Genomic DNA, 20,378 nt, shown 5'->3' with positions numbered 1-20,378 from the left:
AAAAAAAAAATAAAACTACCTGTTTCATAAAAATTTAGTGGCATTTTTATTTCAAAGTATACTTTAATGTTTTTGATCTTCAGTGTTTTTTTTTTTTTTTTTTTTTTTTTTTGCTAGTCCTAGAGCTTGAACTGAGGGCCGGGGTGTTGTATTCAAGGTTAGCAGCACTCTACCAGTTGAGCCATAGATTCATTTCTGGAGGTCAGAGTTTTATAGACTTGCCTGCTGGTCTGGCTTCAAATTGTGATCCTCAGCTCTCATCCTCTCAGCTTACTTAGTAACCAGGATTATAGGCAGGAGCCACTGGTGCCCAGCTATTATCAGTGTTCTTTTAAGTATACCATTTGCATTTGCAAAGTCAGTACCTCCCAAAAGCTTGGAGAGTAAAGTCATGGGTTGATGATGAATTTGCTTTGTAACACTTGACACAGGATTTAATACAAGTCGATTACAGCAGTCACATTTGCCTATTTTATGTGACTTTCAGCAAATTCCTTACATTTGTGTCCTTCTGAATTTGTAAAATAGGGATTTCATCTATCTTAGAACTTTAGGACACAGCTAAGGTGCTTTCATAAATAATTAATTAGACTAATGCTAAGTATGTGTTGAATGAAATGCCAGTAAGAACTGTATGGCTTTGAAAGGCTTGTTTTGGGAGCAATACTTGCTGGGATTTATAAATTAATAGTAACATTGCATATATTTTTTTCTAAGGCTGTTATTGTAGTGTTACTAAGTTTAGATCAGCTCAGTTTGAATTTTGCTGACTAGTTTTGCTAATTGAGAGAATGTCTTCGAACTCTCCAAACTCTTGAAAATTTAGTCATACTTTTCTGCTTTTATCTCTTATTAATGTTCAACTTTAGAAACTTAAAAAATACTATATAGTATATGTAGTGTATAGTATGCATATAATTTTTTTTAAATTTTTTATTGTGAAGATACTATACAGAGGGTTACAGTTACATGAGCAAGGGAGCGAGTACACTTCCTATTGAGCATTGCTACACCCTCCATTGTTTTCCCGCTAGCATCCCTCATCTCCCTAACTTCCCCGAGGTTCTTTTTTTTTTAATTGTGATTAAGTGATTACATAATTTCCCAAATTTCACAGTATTGTGGAATAATGATGCTCATTTAAAGTCACAAGTTCATTCTAACTTTCCTGGAGCAAATTGTCTATCGTGGTCTATAACATATAACGGTGTACACATATGCATATAATTTTTAATTACTGTAAATTTACAGAGATTTCATAGTTGTATTTTCATACATGCATATAATATACATTGTTGAAATTATGTTCATTTTTTTTGGGAGAGGGTTAGTTGTGGGAATTGAACTCTGGGCCTGGGCTCTGTCCCTTAGCTCTTCAACTCAAGGCTAGTGATCTGCCACTGGACCCACCGTGTTACTCCAATTTTTTGCTGATTTATTGGAGATTAGAGTCTCAATAGACTTTCTGGCCTGGGCTGGCTTTGAACTGTAATCCTCAGATCTCAGCCTCCTGAGTATCTAGGATTACAGGCATAGCCACTGGCACCCAGCTTGTCCTTTCTCCTTCTGCTGGTCGTCTTTCCCCATCATTCTACCTTTTACTGTCATAGCATCTATTTATTTATTGAGCCAAGCCTGGGCCTTCACTCAGGGCTTGGGCACTGTCTCTGATTTCTCTCTCTCTCTCTCTCTCTCTTTTTTTTTTTTTTTGCTCATGGCTTGTACTTTACCGTTTGAGCTGTAGTTCCACTTTGGAATTTTTGGCAGTTAAAAGTCTCATGATCCTCAGCTCTTACCCAACATGTTAGGATTACAGGTATGAATCACTCCTGCCTGACTTGTTATAAAATTTTAGTAAACATCCTTTTTAAGATTTGTTTCATATTTTGTGATTTTATAATAGGTAAATGAAGCAGCAAGTTAGAGTTGATAAGTTGAAAATGAAACGTTTTGTTTAGAAAATACTACTTAATAAAGATAAATGACTTGATCTTGATGTCCTTGTGTCTGATAGGCCTTCATATTTTGATTATGGCCCCTTTGGTTTGACTTAAAAGTTCTAAGTTTGGGCTGGGAAGATGGCTCAGTGGTAGAGTGCTTGCCTTGCATGCCTGCGGCCCTAGGTTCAATTCCCTAGTACCACATAAGCAAAAAGAAAAAAGCCGGAAGTGGCGCTATGGCTCAAGTGCAGCGCCCAGGCTCAGAGTTCAGGCCCTATGACTGGACCCAAAAAAAAAAAAAAAGTTCTAAGTTTGTGGTGATTTTGTGTGGGCTTTCTTATGGGCATCCATACTGTTTAGTAAAAAGGTAAAATCTGAGACATAACTGCTTTTCTATATATTTGCAAAAGAACTTCAATCCACATAAGTTTACTGTTAGATTTGGAATTTACTGCTTAATTTTCTCATTGCTTTTAAAAAGCAAATAATAAAAGGAAAGTTCTACAATTTAACCACTAAAGAGAAAGAATAATATTTTTATATTTTAGAATTTCTAAACCTGTTGTGTTCTGATTTTTTTTCCTCTGAACTTTCACAATTTTCCTTCCTTCATTCCTTCCTTTCTCTCTCCCTTTCCTCTCTCCCTCCCCTCTCTTCTTTCCTTCTTCCCTTTCCTCCCTTCTTTCCTCCCTTTAATCTCTTTCTCGAGCTGGTACCAGTACTTGAACTCAGGGCCTAGGCATTTTCCTTTAGTGTTTTTGTTTTTGGTGCAAGGCTGGTGCTCTTATATTTGAGCCACAGTTTCACTTCTGCCTTTTTGATAGTTAATTGTAGATAAGTGTTTCATGGCCTTTTCTGCTTGAGCTGGGTTCTAACCATGAACCTCAGATCTCAGCCTCCTGAATAGCTAAATTACAGGTGTGATCCATGGGTTCCTGGCTTCACAATTTTTTTGTATTTGCTATCAAAATGTAATTAGATTATGTCCTATTTCCATTTTGCATATAAAACACTTTTTGTAGGCCATTTGAAAATGGAACATTTCTAAGAGAAAACCATAGCCACAGCCACCATAAGGTGTTCCTTGGTAACTAGCAGTGCGGTCTCTAGGCTAATTTATGTACTATTCAGGAATCTTAGGGGATTGTATCCCCATGGAGAGTTATTTTGTTCATCAGCTTTGTTTTTGACTTATCAGTCTTGAGCATATTCTTTACCCCACCTATACTTCGAATTGATTGTGAAGATCAAACATTGAGCAGTATATTTACTGTTACAATATTTATTTTATTTTTTTGTGTGTGCTGATGCTGAATATTGAATTCAAGGTCTTATACTCTTGCTTGGCTTTTTCAGTGGCCTGGTGTGTGCTACTACTTGAGCTACATCTGCACTTCCAGGATTTTTCTCGTTAATCGGAGAGTCCCTTGGACTTTTCTGCCTGGCTGGCTTCAAATCAACATCAGACTGAGCCTCCTGAGTAGCTAGATTACAGGCATGAGCCACTGGTCCCAGACTCTTAAAATATTGCAGCCTCCTGGCTACTTAGGAGAACTGAGATCTGAGTATCTTGGTTTGAAGCCCAAAGAAAAGTGCTTGGGAATCCCAATTAACCATCAGAAAAGCAGATTGGAGTGTGTGACTCAAGTGATGGAACACCAGCTGTGAGCAGAAAAAAGACAGCAAGAGTATGAAGCCTTGCCTTGAGTTCAAGCCCTCACTATTGGCACAGAAAAAGTGCTCAAACAATAGATTGATAGGTCCATTTAGCAAAATGTATTAAATAATTACTGGCATGAAAATGTGTTCATATTTAATTAGAAGTATATAATGATGTTTAAATTAGGTACTTTCTGTTTTTTCACAGTACTAGAGTTTGAGCTTGAGCTTTGAGGCATTGAGCCTGGTTCGTTTGCTTGGCTGGTTCTCTACCACTTGAACCATGCTTCCAGATCATCTCTGCTGGTTATTCAGACTTGGTGATTTTTTTTCTCCCCAGCCTGGCTTTGTCCAGTTTGGGGGAGAAGTTTTTTTTTTTTTTTTTTTTTTCGTTCGTGGGGCTTGAACTCTGGGCCTGAAAAGCCTGTTCAATTAAACTGAATGAGACCAGGTGCTGGTGATTCCTGCCTCTAATAGCCACATGAGGCTGAGATCTGAGAATTGAGGTTCTTAGCCAGTCTGGGCAGAAAAGTTCATGAGAATCCCATTTTCAGTAAACAGTGGAGCTATGCCTCAAGTGGTCTAAAGCTGTAGCATTGGGCACAAAAGTTCAGGGACAGTGCCCAGGCTCTGAGTTCAAGGCCCAGGATCTGTACCAAAAAAAAAGTTCATGTAAATGAGTTGGTGTTATGGATCTAGGAACTCATTACTGAATTAATAAAGTATATCAGATTGACATGTAGTTCTGTGGTTTAGTGCTTGACTTGTTTCTGTGAGACCTGGATGCAATCCTTAGTACTGTAAACGAAAAAAAAAAAACAGTAGTATTTGGAATAAAATATAGCCTACTTTATCCCTACCTCTAAACAGAAAACATTTATTGTTCTGCAAAGAAATGGAACCTAAAAATATTTTAGAAGCCAGGTGGCTGGTGTTTCACACCTATACTCCTAGCTATTCAGCCTGAGATATGAGGATCAAATTTCTAAGACAGCCTGGAAGAAAAGTCTGTGTGGCTCTCTTGTGTTCCAAGCTGGAAGTGGAACTATGGCTATAGTAGAGTGACTGTAGCCTTAAGTAAAAAAGCTAAGCAATAGTGGGAGGCTCTGACTTCAAGCCCAAATATCTGTATATATACTTCCCCCAAAAAGACTTTTCCAACATTTGTTCTGCCAGTACTTAGAGCCTTCTCATGTGTTGGTAAGATTGTGTTCATTGAAATGAATTCATCAGACTTTATATCCTTGTCTTCCCTTTAATTTGTATTTTATGAAATGCATCATATAATAGTGTTATTTTAGTAATGCACTATGTATATATTTATTTGAGGTTGCATTGCACTTATTATCTTCTTCTGTTTTAGTGCTTTTTTAGGACCAAAGGATATATTTCCTTACTCAGAAAATAAGGAAAAGTATGGCAAACCAAATAAATAAAAAGGTTTCAATGAAGGCTTATGGGAGATAGATAACAATCCAAAAGTGAAATTTTCAAGTGTACAGGTGAGTCATTGGATACCCACTTAGTTTAGTATTATTTATTCAGTCTTGGAGGAAAAAATACCATCATAGCTAGAGGAAAATAAGATGGCATTTAAGACTCTTAGTAATTTTGGATTAAATTGTGTTCTTATTTATGGAATAAACTTTGACTTTTTATGTCTAGATGAACTACTGAAATTATTATACTGCTAATGAGACCTCAGAAAACTGAGAAATGCTTGGTTATTTACTCCTAAGAATAAAGTTTAATATATTAGATTTAAAGCCATATATACTGTCTTTTTTTTTCTTTCTTTATTTATTTTTTGTCAGTTGTGGGACTTGAACTCTGGGTCTGTGCACCATCCCTGAGCTCTTCAGCTTAACGCTAGAGCTCTACCACTTGAGCCACAGCACCTCTTCCAGTTTTCTGGTAGTTAATTGGTGATAGAGTGTCAGGGACTTCCCTTGCCCAGGCTGGCTTTGAATCTCGATCCTCAGATCTCAGCCTCTTGAGTAGCTAGGATTACAGGCGTGAGCCACCAGTGCCTGGCTTCTACTATATTAGCTCTCAGACATTTCCATACATGCATACAAATCGTTGAAAATAAGTTTTATTCTATTTTCATACATGTGTAAAGTACTTAATTTGCCCTCTCCTTGGCCCTCTTCCCTCCTGCTAGTACCTGATCACCCAGAAGAGCCTATATTACTTTCCTATCATTCATTTTTTTAAGTGTGTATTACACAAAGGAATTTTGCCATGTTATTTCACATATATACATATATGCTATGTTCAGTTCAGGATATTTTTTTGGAGGGGTCAGTTGTGGGGCTTGAACTCTGGACTTGGGTGCTGTCTCTGCGCTCTTCAGCTCAAGGTGACAGACCAGGGGGTTGTGTGTGTGTGTGTGTGGTGTGTGGTGAGTGTGCGAGTGTGAGTGTGGGTGGTGGGTGGTATGTGTGAGCGTGAGTGGTGTGTGTGTGATGTGATTGAGTGTGTGTGTGGTGTGTGTGGTGTGATTGAGTGACTGAGCGTGTGTGGTGTGTGTGTGGTGTGGTATGAGTGTGAGCATGTGGTGTGAGTGTGGTGTATGTGGTGTGAGTGGTGTGATTATGAGCAAGCATGTGTGGTGTGTGTGATTGAGTGTGAGTGTGGTGTGTGTGGTGTGATTAAGTGAGTGAGCATGTAGTGTGTGGTACTTTTGGTGTGTGGTGAGTGTGAGCGTGAGTGGTGTGGTATGACTGTGTGGTGTGAGTTTGGTATGACTGAGTGTGGTGTGAGTGCTGTAGGTGTGGTGTGGTGTGATCATGTGTGGTGTATGTGAGTGAGCATGTATGGTGTGTGTTGTGTGGTGTATGAGCATGTGTGGTGTGTGGGTGGTGTGATTTGAGTGAGCGTGTGTAGTGTGATTGTGAGTGTGAACATATGTGGTGTGAGTAAAATGGGTGGTATGATTGAGTGTTAGCATGTGTGGTGTGTGGTGTGAGTGGTGTATGGTGTGTGAGTGAGCGTGTGTGTGGTGTAATTGACTGTGAGCGTGTGGTGTGTGTGGTGTGATTGAATGAGCGTGTGTGGTGTGTGGTGTGTGGAGTGTGACCGTGTGTGGTGTGTGTGATTGTGTGTGTGGTGTTAGTGTGAGTCATTCCATTGTCCTAGGTGCTGGGTGTGAATGTTGCCTTATGCTCCCGGCCGCTCTTCCGTGGCTCTTCAGGGAGCAGAGCACAGAGCTTGTGGGTCACCTGCTGCTCTGCACGGGGCCGGGGTCGTAGGGTCGCTGGGTCACGGGGATCAGCGGGGCCAGCCGGGCTGAGGGTTGGCAGGCCCAGCCTGGCCTTGGCTCCCACCCTGACTGCACCCAACGCCCACCACTCCGTGGTCCCCGCGGTACTGGAGGCAGAGGTTGGAGGCTCTCAGTTGGAGGCAGTCTGGACCAACTTCACCCTCATCTCAGAGAGACTGGTGAGGAGGGCACCTGGCACAGCAGGGAGGCTGGGTGGGGCCCTGTGCCTGGTGGGGGAGCTGCCTGGCCAGGCTCTGGGCCCGCCGCCCCCCTGGACAGGGCAGCAGGTGCTGCTCCGCAGGTGGCCACTTGAGGGCGCTGTCTCCCCAGCCTGCAGAGCCGACAGAGGCCTTGTGCAGCCAGGATCCCATTAGTGGTGGAGGGGTGTCTGGTCCAGCGGGAGGGCGGCCCAGGTCAGGGGGTGACGGGCCAGCCGGGAGTGGGGAGGCCCACACGGTGGGGATGGAAGGGTGCGGTGGGAGCAGTGGGGGGTGTAGTGGGGGCGAGGTGTAGGGGGAGGTTCTGGGTGCAGCATGGGAGTTCTGCCCCTGATGACTTTCTTCTCTGCATAGCACCTGATGCCTGGCATTTCCTCAAATCATCTTCACAACACATAGGAGGTGGGCACCTCTGCAGCCCTATCTTTTTACACAAGAAGTTAAGTAATTCAGCATCAGGTAATCACGTGAACTGGCATTGACTTCAGGTCTGCCAGAGTTGGAGAACTTCGTCTCTTTGTTCCAAAGGAAATTGGACTATCTGTCTCCAGAATGTGGCTTTGCTCTGTTAAATGGCCCCAGGACTGGGAAGGTGGCTCAGTGGTAGAGCGCTTGCCTTGCATGCCTGAGGCCCTGGGTTCGATTCCTCAGCAACACATAAGCAAAAAGAAAAAAGCCGGAAGTGGCGCTGTGGCTCAAGTGATAGAGTGCTAGCCTTGAGCTGAAGGGCTGAGGGACAGCACCCAGGCCCAGAGTTCAGGCCCCATGACTGGACCTCCCCCAAAAAATCACCCCAATAAAGCTGTTGTCTTCACTTGAAAGGTTGGGGAATCAGGAGATACTTTAGGTGGGGCATAAAAGCCTGTGCAAACATAAAAGATCAACATTCTATTGTTGATATATATCATAGTAAGGACATTTTAAATGCAATGCAAACATAACACAGATTCCCTGCTGATGTTTCTAACTTAGTAATTTGTGAGTTCGACTTCTGAGCAGATCTTCATTGAGACACTTGAGTCATAGAGAAAAAATAACACTTGGCTTTGGAGTTCATCAACTTGGAAATTTTTTTTATATTTTTTTATTGTGAAAATACTGTACAGAGGGGTTACAATTACATGGGCAAGATAATGAGTACATTTATTATCAAGCATTGTAGCCTCCTCCTTTGTTTCCCCTTCCCATCCCTTCACATCCCCCTTTCCCCCAATCCTCCCCTCCCCCTCCCCACCGAAGTTGTAAAGTTCGTTTTCGACATGACAACTTGTACTTCTCATTGTCGCAATGGGTCCACCTGTATCCTCGTTTAAATGACTTGTTTTTCCCTTTCCCCTCCACAAATTATACCGACATCAAATACAGTGAAAGTAGGGGTTATAAAATGGGGGAGGGACATAGAAAGCAACAAAGAAATAATCTTATAAATGCGTTAGAAACAATCGCATGAAAGAAAACATTTGAATACATACCTTAGGGTTTATTTCCCTAACATTACCTCATCTGACTTTTTCTGCTTGACTCAGACATATACTAGATATTGCAAATAAGGGGAACCATGGGACCTATGTTTCTTTGGGCTTGGCTTACTTCACTTAATATAATTTTCAACTTGGAAATTTTATTATTTTACTTTGTGAAGACAAGGCCTTACACACATGGAAATGAGAAACTAATTCGTAAGTGTACAATTAAACAGACACAGTTTGTATGCAAGTGTACACAGATGTATTAACTGAAGTATGGTATTTGCAGGGGAGAATTCGGATGGTAAAATTCCTCAGGAAAACAAACTCATAGTCCAATGAAATGAATACCAGGAAACTGGCACTTTAAAGGTATGAGTAGGTCAAGGGGAGGGAGGGTGGATGAATGAAGAGAGGAAGGCAACCATAATACTTAACATGTATCCTGTGAAACCAAGAATTGAGAACAGGGCTGGTTTTGGGAGAGTTGGGAGAGAATGATGAAGGGGTGGCATGATCAAGGTGCATTGTATTTATAAACTGATGTGTGCCACCACTGATAACAAAACCACAATATAAAAGGGGCAGCGAACACTGGGAGACATTGGCATAGGTGAGAATTACCTGCCTGACCACTGATAGAACCACACAGGCACTTCAATGGGGAAAGCCATTTCACAGAAATCATCTCAGGGAGACAGTGAATGTTTTGTCTTTATGAGGTATGCAATATTTGGATGTCATAGAAAGGAAGGATTCGAGGCACGAGCAGGGGTGGTGGGGGAGGAATATGCCCGGTCCCTTCCTGTGCTGGTGAGGTGCAGTGGGACAGTAGGGTTGCGGTGGAGGCGTGGGGAGAGGAGGCTAGAGGAGACCTTGAATGTCACATTGAGGATGGGTTTTGTGCTGCAGCAGCAGAGGACTGTCAGGAGCACAGAGGGAAGATTTCCTCGGTGGTGCTGTGGAGGCAGAGACAGGAACCATAATACTAATTAGGCATTCATTGCTAATACGCTCATAGGAGTGGTGGCCAAGAGTAGGATGTGAGAGATGTGGAAAGTCAGTATGAAAGCACAGCTGAGTTACTCAAAGACAAATTTCCAAGTGGGTAATGAGAAAAGGAGAAACTCTCTGACACAAAAATAGAACAAGGTGAAGGAATTTGGTGGGGGCGGGTGGTTAAGAAGGTGCCTATTTTGAGATAACAAACTTGCTTCTGGATGTAATGAGTTTTGATGTGCTGTTAGAATGTGACGTGTAGATGTCCACATATAAAATTGCCAAGTGCAGATATCTGAATTCTGATGATGTGAAGCCCTGGAGTGCCAACGTGAACCGTGAAACCAAGAGCTTCTGAAAAATTCAGGCCCCAAACGCTTTGAGATGTCAAACCTCAACCCGTCACTAAATTATTCACATTTGATTTTGTTCTCATAATGAACAGAGCAAAGAATTCGTTTTTTTCTCACAGATTTTTTTTGAAGTTGGCAAAAATAATGGATTTTAAAGAAGTCATCAATGATCACTGAACTTACTTGGTAGATTCTTTTTTTCTTTTTGGTGAGGAATGACTCACATACTAGAAAGTATAAAATCCAATGGCAAATATACACATGAGTCCCCCTATACGTACCACTCCCATCAGGAAATGGAACGCTTCCAGCACTCCAAAAAGTGCCTCATAAGTTAAGGTCTCTCCAAGATGCTACCTTCCAGAATGACTACCACTTTGAACAATATCCACTTAAGTTATTTTTATGCCTACAGCTCTGTATGAATTGAATCATACAATGATATATCACATACTATATATGATCTTGTATCTGTGGTAATATATATCTTTCTTTGGTTAAGATGCATTTTTCTAGTATAGTTCATGGAAACAAATCTGGAGACGTGGATGTAATTTACACTTATTGAGGAACCATGCCACCCTAGTACACTAGGCCATCGGCCGCACATAGGGACTTTGTCTGCATTGGTGTACACACACACACACACACACCACACAGACAGGCTGAAGCACACACACACACACACACACACACACACACACACACACACACACCCCACACAGACATAGGCTGAAGGCCCCTAGATGAGGTCATGGCAGACTCAGGCACTGGTTATGGCCCAGGTTTTACCCTCTTTTCTCAAGAGTGGGGGGAAGACTCTTACAACTCTCATGTGATCGTCTTAGGTCAAATGAATATTTTTATTTTACCCCCACTCTTGGTGTAGGGACAGGAAAGTTGTTTAGCCTTTGCAAACTGATTTTTTTATCTAAGTGCTGAAAAGTTAGTTTGCTCTTATAATAGCATAAATAAACACTCTTGGAGCGAGAGCTCAGTTTTATTCTTCCCTCTTCAGCAAAGCATTAAAAACAAAATCACCTCCATTCTAAACACAGAAACCTAGAATTACAGGAAGGACATCTCATTTATTTAATAGTGGTAAGGAAAATACTTTATGGAACAAGGACCAAGGACCTTAGATAAGGGGACTAGAGCCACAGCTTCCTGCAGCTGTGCAATGAGTTACAGGCAGGGAGGGAGAGGTGGAAGCCTTGCAATTATGTGCACAGAAACACCTTTCAGTAATCCAGGAGCTCAGGGCTGCCCAGCATGCTTTGTATTAGAGGCTGGGGACACCATATTTCTTTGTATCCTTAGAGTTTCTGTTGCCTTCTGAAACTGATACAACACAAATTGTTTGTGTGTGCGTGTATGTATGAAAGAGGAAGCACTTTAGTTCAAATGAGCACTTAATATTCGTAATTTGATCTAATTTTAATAAATTATATATGGGAAATACTGAATGGGCCACAAAATATTTTATTATTACTATTTTTTAAAATAAAATGTTTTTCTCCATTTCTTCTGTCCCACCTTCAATTTTTTGTTGCTTTTTTTTCTTATGAGCAAGAATTATATCTGCTCATATTCTCAAAAATTTATCTGCTTTAAAATGTTGAGAACATCAGGTCTCCTGTCAGTAAGCAGACAGGAGAAGTTAGGGAGAAGAGCATTGTTTGGAAAAGAAAACTTAGTCATCCTGTCACCTGAATGCATATTTGTGTACTGCTTAGATATTGCTGCTCCAAGTGATTCTGAACAGCTATTCAAAGGGTGCATTGGTATGTGACATTTCAGAGGGAGATGAAGCTTCAGTCCACAAAAGGACATATATTAATTGGGGATTTTACTTTATTTTGGCACAGAGTTTTAAAAAAAAAATCACCTGGATGGATTTTAAGATATAGACAACGTTTCAGATCTGGTTTTGGAAGCCTGATTGAGAAAGTTCTTTCTCCCCAGCATTTAGGACAGCATGTTCTCTCTAAAGAAAGCTGTCTATTTTTCTTTTCTTTGATGGACCTTCAGTTTAGAACAGACACAAAGCTGGGAACACAACCCAAGGCAGAAAAAATTCACTCCTATGTACTGTTGGTCAGGTTGACTGTAGGACACAACCTCAAAGGTTATGGATCGGTGGTGGAGCCTTGTCCCTGCGTGAGCATGTTTTCTGGACTTTGGCTGGAGCTGAATTCCTGACTTCTGAAAGGAGGGATGGGTCTGGGTTTCTAGCGGGAACAGCCAATGGGAAGGAAGTAATATTCATTAAGAGTGTCTCAGGCAGGCCACACCAGTAAGGCATGCTGTTAACACACCCTCCTGCACACTGTTCGCCTGTGTTTGAAATCCTTCCAGGATACTGGGGTTACTTTTTTTTCCAACCAGGAAGAATACATGATTGGATTCTTCTTTTTATCCCTTCCTTCCTTCCTTCCTCGCTTCCCTCCCTCCCTCCCTCCCTCACCCATCTCCCCCTCCCCCTGCTGCCCTCCTCTGGAGCTCTTCTTTCCAGCAGGAGCTTGAGAATAAGATTATTATCCAATCAACTCAACAGCAGCCCATGTCAGTGTCCACATGTGCATCTGAGACGAGAAGAGATTCATTTGTGACCTGGAAACTGAAGTCTGCTTAGGTCTGTAAATATGAATAAAGCCCATTCTCCTTAATGATGAAGGTAATCTCCAGTAATTTAATTGTCTTTCTTAACTAGTGGGGATAACCCATTTCTCTCCACCCCCCCCTCCTCTCACACAAAAACTATGCTTCTCATAGAGTGATCTTTAAAAACACAGGGGAAATATGTCTTTTGGTTAATTGCATTTGAAGGAGCTTCCCCCCCCCTTTTTTTCTTTTTTGTATGAGATACTCTTCTTTCTCCACCACAAATTATGTGTTTTTCTAATAAATATTGTGGTGAGCTGCTTGGGCTCTTATGGGCTAACTGTGGAAGTGGTTGGTGTGTGTGGGATGTACTCCTGGCTTGGGTTAGCTTTGGTGAAAGTTGCTGCTTTGTTTGCTGCTACAGATGAAAGGCAGTTTCTTTCTGTTGCCGTTGTTTGTGGAACTTTGGTGGACCTGGAGTGGATTGTGAGACCCCCCTGCCAGCCCATCCCCTGTGAGCACAGAGCCGTTGTCTCTTTCCATGTGTCATGTGCATTTTCCAAAACATTCAGCCGTGCCTCTAAGAAAGAAGTACAGCTTCTTAAGATGGCCTAGGAATGGAGCTGTTTTCTTTTCAATATGGTTTTGGAAAGAAATTATAGATGGAAGGTAGAAATCAAGTTGTACAGAAGGACTTAAGTGTAAGCCAGGAATGCAAAGATTAGACTCACTGGTTTAGTTAGGGCAAATAACTTCACTTTGAATTATTTTCTTCTTTTGAGTGAAAAAAAAAGTAGATCTGTGTTGAAAGCAGTGTCTGAGGAGACCAGCTTATAACACACAGCAATTGCAGAGACAAGTTAGGTGACACCAAGAACAAGTGTGTCTAGGCAGTCCCTTTAAAAATACCCCAACCGAGATTATGAAACCACACAGCTTCTTTGAGGAATAACGCATCCAGGGCTAAAGCAGTCTAATTTTATTCAAGGATTTGAAGAGTAAAAAGGGATTTGGTTCTTTAAAAAAAGGAAAAAAGAACAGCCGAGTGAGGATTATTGATCAGTGAGGGATTAAACATTTGCTGGAATACAAAGCATCAGGAATTATCAACATGGACATCACAGTGGCCGGCCATTCAGCACTTGGAAATGCAAACAGCCCAGTTTCCCACTGATCCAATGGCAGCAGCCTGGAGCTCTTGATTCCCTGTGTGTCTACCTTTGTACTCCCTGCCCCTGGACAGGGATGAGGAGATGGTTTAGGGGTGAAAGGAAACTAATCTTGCTCTTTTAACTTCTGTCTGTCTGTCCCTCTTGAGCAGGCCAAGCAGAGACCAGAGAGGGAAAGCACTGGGGAGCCTAGGAGAGGTCCTGAGGTCCAGAGAGGATCAGGAGATCTATCGGGAAACCTCAACTACCACTTCCTCCTGTTGCCAGGGCTGTGGTCCTGTCTGCTTGCCGGCCCGCACCTGCCTCTGTGGTTCACAAGGAAAAGGCACTTGGCACTTGTACAGCCGGCCCGAGGGAGTAGTGCTGAGGCCATCCCGCCCTTTCTGGTTTTGTCTTTTTCTTCCCCCGTCAGGTGCCACTGGCTTTGAACCATGTAATTGCATCAATAAGCCATCTCTGGGATGAGCGTGTGTGTGTGTGTGTGTGTGTGTGTGTGTGTGTGTGTGTGTGTGTGTGTGTGTGTGTGTCTGTGTGTGTGTGTGTGTGTGTGTGTGTGTGTGTGTGTGTCTGTGTGTGTCTGTGTGTGTGTTCTACTGGCAGCCTGGCTCTGCCACCCTGCCTCCTGGAAGGGTTTGCAGGACTGAGGACATTGGTTTGGATCCTGAGGCTGATTTTTATCACCTCTGCATAAGGCTTAGCCTGTGAGGAGGGAAAGTGAGAGGGAGGGAAGAGGAAGTCTGACTTTGCACTTTCAAGAGCATGTGTGATTTTCCAGGATGTACATAATATACATTGAAGCATCTGTGTTGTGGGCTCCCAGAGATTTGCCTGTTCTCAGTGCCGATTCTTTGTGCACCCTGCATACATCCCACCTTTTGGACTGGGGGAGGCAGTGGAGGATGTTGTATAAGAGGACCAGTGTCCTGACCCACGTGCTGACTGGGTTAAAACAGGTGCACAGATACTTCAAGCTCCAGCCCACGTCTCTACCTACCCCTGGGCAGGAAGAGCCTAGGGTCACCGTCTGCCTCTTGGAGACTCAGTTTCCCCATCCACTGGGAAGTTTTTGATAAAGGCCTTTATTTTGGGTGCCACATTCTCATGCTGAGTCTCCTATTGCCTTCTGTTGTCAACTTGAGGAGCCTTTGAAACTTTGAGGGAGACGTTCCCATCTTTTTCTTCCTTCTTCTTTTCCATACATTGGACTGTGTTGCTATTTTCAGGCCACAAGTGATGAGACTGAAATGTAAGTGTCTTGATGTGCCAGGTGGGGACATCAGGCCACCTGGCTCAAAACCTGGAATTCTAGGACATGTTAACTGTCTGAACCACAGAGGTAGAGAGAGCACACACAGGGCCACACTCCCTGACCCGTGAATGTCACAGATGTGGCCGGGCCAGGCCTTGAGACCATGTCAACCCTGGTCCAGAGGAGAAAGGACACACTCCACCCACAGCTCTTTTTAGGGAGCTGGGATTGAGTTCCATCTGTAGAATCGCAAAGTGTTTCTGGGTTCGGAGCCACTCTTTCTCAGACGTCAAGTAAACACACACAAGGTTGCAATGAGGGTTATGCAAGCCTGTATGCTGGGGTTTGACTCAGGACAAGCCCTAAAATGAGCACATTTTGCTCATTTTTGCTGTTCAAAATTTTGGTGATCCTAGGGTTTAAACTCAGAGCCTTGCACTTGTTATACAGATGCTTTGCCACTTGAACCTTGCCTCTAGGTTCCTTTGCTTTCTGCCAATGTTGTATGACTGTGTCTGAATCCACCTCCTCTAGGTTCACCGGTGATGTGGGACTCCCGGGCCCATGTCACCGCACTGTTTTTCTCCCCCAGAAACAGTGTCTTGTGGACCTTTCTGCCCGGTCTGTCCTAGAACCTTGATCCTTCTAATGTCAGCCTGCTAAGTAGCTGAGATGATAGGTGCCAGCCACCAGCATGTAGCTGAGGATGTATTGTCCCTCTGTGATCCTACTGAGCCCAAACCTTAGATGCACCCAGTGATTGTGTTGGCGAATTGACATCATCGGATGAGCAGCATATATGGCTTATTTATTGACAGTCGAGGTCCAAGCCCTGACTAGGCCCAAAGCCTTAGCCTCACTCTTGGTCCATGGAGATGGAAGACTATCCAGGCAGATGTGTCTCAAAACAGCAATGCTGCTGAGTTTGGTGTGTGTGGTTGTTTGGGGTGTGTGTGGTTGGGGTATGTGTGGTTGTTTGGGGTGTGTGTAGTTGTTTGGGAAGTGTGTGGTTTGGGATGTGTGTGGTTGTTTGGGGTGTGTGTGGTTGTTTGGGATGTGTGTAGTTGTTTGGGATGTGTGTGGTTGTTTGGGATGTTTATGATTGTTTGGGGTGTGTGTGTGTGGTTGTTTGGTGTGTGTGTGTGGTTGTTTGCGGGAGTGTGGTTTGGTTTCCTGCTCATCAGCCTTGGTGGGTGCCATCTTCTCCCCTCCCTATAGGATGCTCTCTGCTCACAGTGGTGTGACCTGTACCCCTCTCTATTATCAGTGTTTAACCTGTACCTCCTCTCTGCTCTTGGTATGACTCTATCCCCTCTCTGCTCTTGGTAGTGTGACTTGTATCCCTTCTCTGTTTTTGGTGTGACCTGTACCCCCTCTCTGCTCTTGGTGTGACCTGTACCCCAGGGCTAATTTAGGACATTGGGATTTAGAATGCAGTTGGAGATGGGAAGGAGAGGGGACTGGAGAGGGAGGCTGGGAGAAGAGTTCTGGTCCCACACCTGCTCGCTGCTCCTCAGGACACCTCTGTGCACTCCACAGGGCCACTGTGAAGCCTGATGGGGAGGAGCTCTATTCTGGCTGTCCAGGGCCCCGCGGAAGGAAAAGCAAGGGAGGAACGCGCTTGAAAATAACATCGTGACTGTTCATGGGGTAGAGTTCTGCTTTTGCCAGCTTCATTTTTAATGAAAGGATGGAAATGTCCAGAGGCAGGGTGGTGACTAATGGAGTTGCATTGTCCTCTTCTTATTGGAGTTTCAACAGCAGGGCATCCAAGCTCACTCTCTGAGACTGCATTCACGCCAATGTGCAATATGAAATGGAGTTCCTTCCGCATTCACCTCTCTCTAGTCCTAGGCCTGGAGCAGCAACTTAGTCTTCACCTGGTCTGATTTGATGGAATGATTCTCCAGCGCCCACTCCTTTTCTTATGTTGACAGTGGTAGTGGTGGGGGGGAACACAAATTTACATGACAAAGGACATAGTTCACCTTTTTCACCTGGGAAGTACTTGTGTTTGTTTTCTGGGTAGATAAACTACATTTAAATGGCATGATGGATTAAATAAAGTGTTATCTTTATTTCCTTACCATTGTTAAGGACTAAGTACTTCTGGGTTTTCTTTTTCTTTTTTCTTTTTTACTATCTGGCAGCAAAAATGCCAGCTCAAGTAGAAGTGTGGTTCAAGTGGTAAAATGCCAGCTTTGGAAGAAAACACTAAGGAAGAGCATGAGGCCACCAGATTGAAGTCTAGGCTTCCAGTCCCAGAGGCAGGCTGTGAGTCACAGCCCATTGGGGTCACCCAGCCCAGCACTGCGTAACAGACAGTGAAAGGGTCAGGACATGACTGCCATCATTTTGTTTTTCTTTGCATGCTAGGCTTTGAAGTCAGGGCCATGCCCTTACTAGACAGAAGTTATATCATCTGAGCAATGCCTCCGGCCCTTTTTGCTTTATTTATTTTTCAAATACGGCTTCCAGGCTGACCCATCAGCACCTCTCATGCATACTTGGATCATTAATGTCAGCTGCCCATGGCACTCATTCTCCCTCCCCCCCCCAACTCCTTGGAGTCCTGCTGGAGGCTCACGGCAGACACATCCTCATGACTGCTGTAAATGGAAGGGACCCTGGTCATCAGCAAATGGCAGTGTGAGGCCAAGCAAGGTCAGAACTGGTCAGGAATCAGGACTGGTAATGACTCTGTGCTTAGGGGCAGGCATAGCTCCTGATGAGTGGGTGGAGGACTGGACTATGTAGCTTCAGTCTATCTGTTTTCAGGCAGTGACTATCATAGACACATTTGGATTTTGTGAGGTTTTTGAGCAGTGAGGATGGAAATCAGCTTGAGGCACAGCTGTGGACAGGTTGGTTGGTCCGTCCCATGTGCCTGGGACACCTTAGCTTGCTTTGGCACCTAGGTAACAAGTTGCCCTTATGACGTAAGTTTATGATTTTCTCAAGTAGAGACTATATTAAACTCCACGAAGGCACAAGGCTTGACTTGTTCTGGCCACAACTAGTTCCTCCTATTGTCTCCAGACAGAGCAGCAGCTCCACAAATAAGGGATTGGAGGGGGGCATGGGGAACGAGAAGGAAGGGGTGGCGTCGCCCAGGAAGCATTGTACTTGTAACCTGACTTCTGGAATTGTGACCCTGGGTGCAACCCCATCAAAATACTAATAAAAAAGTCATGTTTTCTTATTTGTTATGAACAAATAAGAAAAATAATTTTAAACAACCACACTCTATAACCCATAGATAATTACTTCTATTTTTGTTTTTAAGAAACAATCATTGTTGGAGAGTTTTCTTTGAAATACAAAAACTCTTCTTGGAAGCTTATCTGTGTATTAGACAACAGAGCCCCTAAGTTTGAGTTTGCAAAGACTTGGAAATGGAGACTTTCAGGATGATTGCACTCCTCCCACGCAGTGTGTTTCCATACTCATGCATTCCCACAAAAATTTCCTCCAGTCATTTTTGGCACTCTAATCTTTGCTACCTAGTTTAGAAAACAAAAGTTGGGGAAAGTCATGTGAAGTGAAAGTTGTGCTTTTCTGTATATGGTTAAAGAAATCTTCCTTTGGGAACTGCCTACATTTCTTTGCTGTTTTCGGCAAGTTCTCCTGGCTCTTGCTGCTCTCTTTCTTCCTTAGAGGATTCTGTAAGGTCTATCCATCATCCAGTTACCAAAATGCACCTCACTGGAGAAGGAAAAATAGTTGGCGTAGCTGAGTGTTTGAAAGGAAATAGGAGAAAAGACATGCCTCCACACATCGAACCATCTCTGATGCGCTTTTGGAAATTCATAATGACAGATGGGTTGGGGAGAAGGAGACACACTCCACAGTGGGCTTCCTTTCAGATCCAGAGCTCCTTCCAAGGTGTTCTGAGCTATTCTTAGCAACTGGGGCTCCACACATTCACCCCGCCCCCCCCCCAGAAGAGAAGACTGCTTAAGGAAGCTTTATTGCTTAGCATTTTGCTCCAAACAAAAGCCAAACCAGGCAATGCAGGAATAGATGTGGAGAAATCTAGACGTCTATTTCATAGAACTTGAAGGACCAAGGCACCTGACTTCTCAGGACCTGTGCTTCTTCAGTCCTCTGATAGGAGTGAGAAGTTCTTTCTCACTCATCAATTCTTTCAGAATTCTCTGAAAGAAGTGATGAAAATATTCGTAGGGAATGGTGGAGATAGGAAGGTTCCATAGTCCCTATCTTTTGGACACTTGCAGTGTGGAACTCATTGAAATTGTTTTCCCCTTCTCTTGTTTATTCAACTCTACCTATCGTTGGTTGATGGCTCAGATTATCTCCCTTCCCCCCCAGCCCCCAGTGTAGTAATGCATTTCAGGGTAATGCAGAATTTCAATTTGGGGTGTAGAATGACATGGTTTGATCATGTGTTACAGAGTTGAAGTTCTGAGACCCCCCCTCCCCCATGGAGTTAGGAACTTTGCGCCATGTAGTCACTCTAAGAGCACCTGTGGATTCTTTCCTAGGCTCTCATACTTAGCCACGGACCATGAGCTTGAACTCTGCCTCTGATGGGCACCAGTTGAGTGTCCATTTTCACCATGAACATATTTGTGTGGACAGGACCTTCTGTTTGGGGGGGGGCATACCGTGGTGGCTGTGGCAAGACAGAGAAAATGCCTACGTCTGTAAAGGTGTACCTAAGCTGAATCCACAGACTTCTATTCCCAGAACGGCCTCAACTGGTGATTTTCCAGATCTGAGTACCCTGAGTACCAAGGATTATAGGCACCAGTCATGGATTCCTGGCATGATGCCTAAATATTGCAGCGGATGCAAGGAGTTTGAGAAGTGGCGACTGCCTTACAGGGGGTTGCGAACTCCATAGGGACCACAAATGCCTTTGGGAGGGAAGAGAAGGAGGGAAAACCCTAGGATGTCTTTTAATTTAGTATACTTACTGGAGATACCAGGAACCACTGGAAGTACAGAAACTTAAGCTTTTGACCTTATTTCTCTGGCCAGAGACTATTCATTGAATTTGCAGCCCCTTATTCTGTTGCAGATGTCAAATCAGAAGCCATCTATCCACCACAGGCAGCTTTATTAGATGATCAAATTGGTTATGGAAGTGCCCTGCCCACCTGCACTGGCCTCTTTCCCTTACCCAGCTAAGGACTCCTTGCAGACACACCCTCATGGCACTTTGCCTGCTGTGATCTCAACTCCTTTCCAAATGCTTGCCTCGGCAGCTTCCCCTCCATCGTGCCTGTGCCTCTCGGACTGGGTTCCCATGATGGTTGGATATTGAGCTGCTTGTTAGAGGAGGAAACAAGGGCTGTTGTGTACAATGGCAGGCCTGAACTGGCCCTGAGGCAGGGCAGACGCTCTCCCAGGTGGGACTTGTCAGGGCACAGGGCAGGCATCCTGCCACTGGGCCCTGGGTCACTGTGGTGAGCAGCGGTCACACTGGAACT

The 20,378-nt window shown here is 43.7% G+C and overlaps 1 long non-coding RNA gene across 2 annotated transcripts; it reads left to right on the top strand.

Moving 5' to 3' along the window:
• Positions 1–8,609: 8,609 nt before the first annotated feature.
• LOC138827550 (uncharacterized) lies at positions 8,610–17,120 on the top strand. 2 transcript variants are annotated; one of them, XR_011372128.1, is made up of 5 exons: positions 8,610–8,920; positions 12,419–12,535; positions 12,929–13,018; positions 13,826–14,106; positions 16,462–17,120. It is a non-coding gene; the product is annotated as an uncharacterized lncRNA (long non-coding RNA). The 2 variants fall into 2 exon arrangements; XR_011372129.1 differs by lacking the exons at positions 12,929–13,018; positions 13,826–14,106.
• Positions 17,121–20,378: the final 3,258 nt, after the last annotated feature.

Source organism: Dipodomys merriami, unplaced genomic scaffold, assembly GCF_024711535.1.
Source record: "Dipodomys merriami isolate MVZ:Mamm:240054 unplaced genomic scaffold, mDipMer1.0.p SCAF_1576, whole genome shotgun sequence".
NCBI lineage: Eukaryota > Metazoa > Chordata > Mammalia > Rodentia > Heteromyidae > Dipodomys > Dipodomys merriami.
This window is presented reverse-complemented; position numbering and strand designations above follow the sequence as displayed.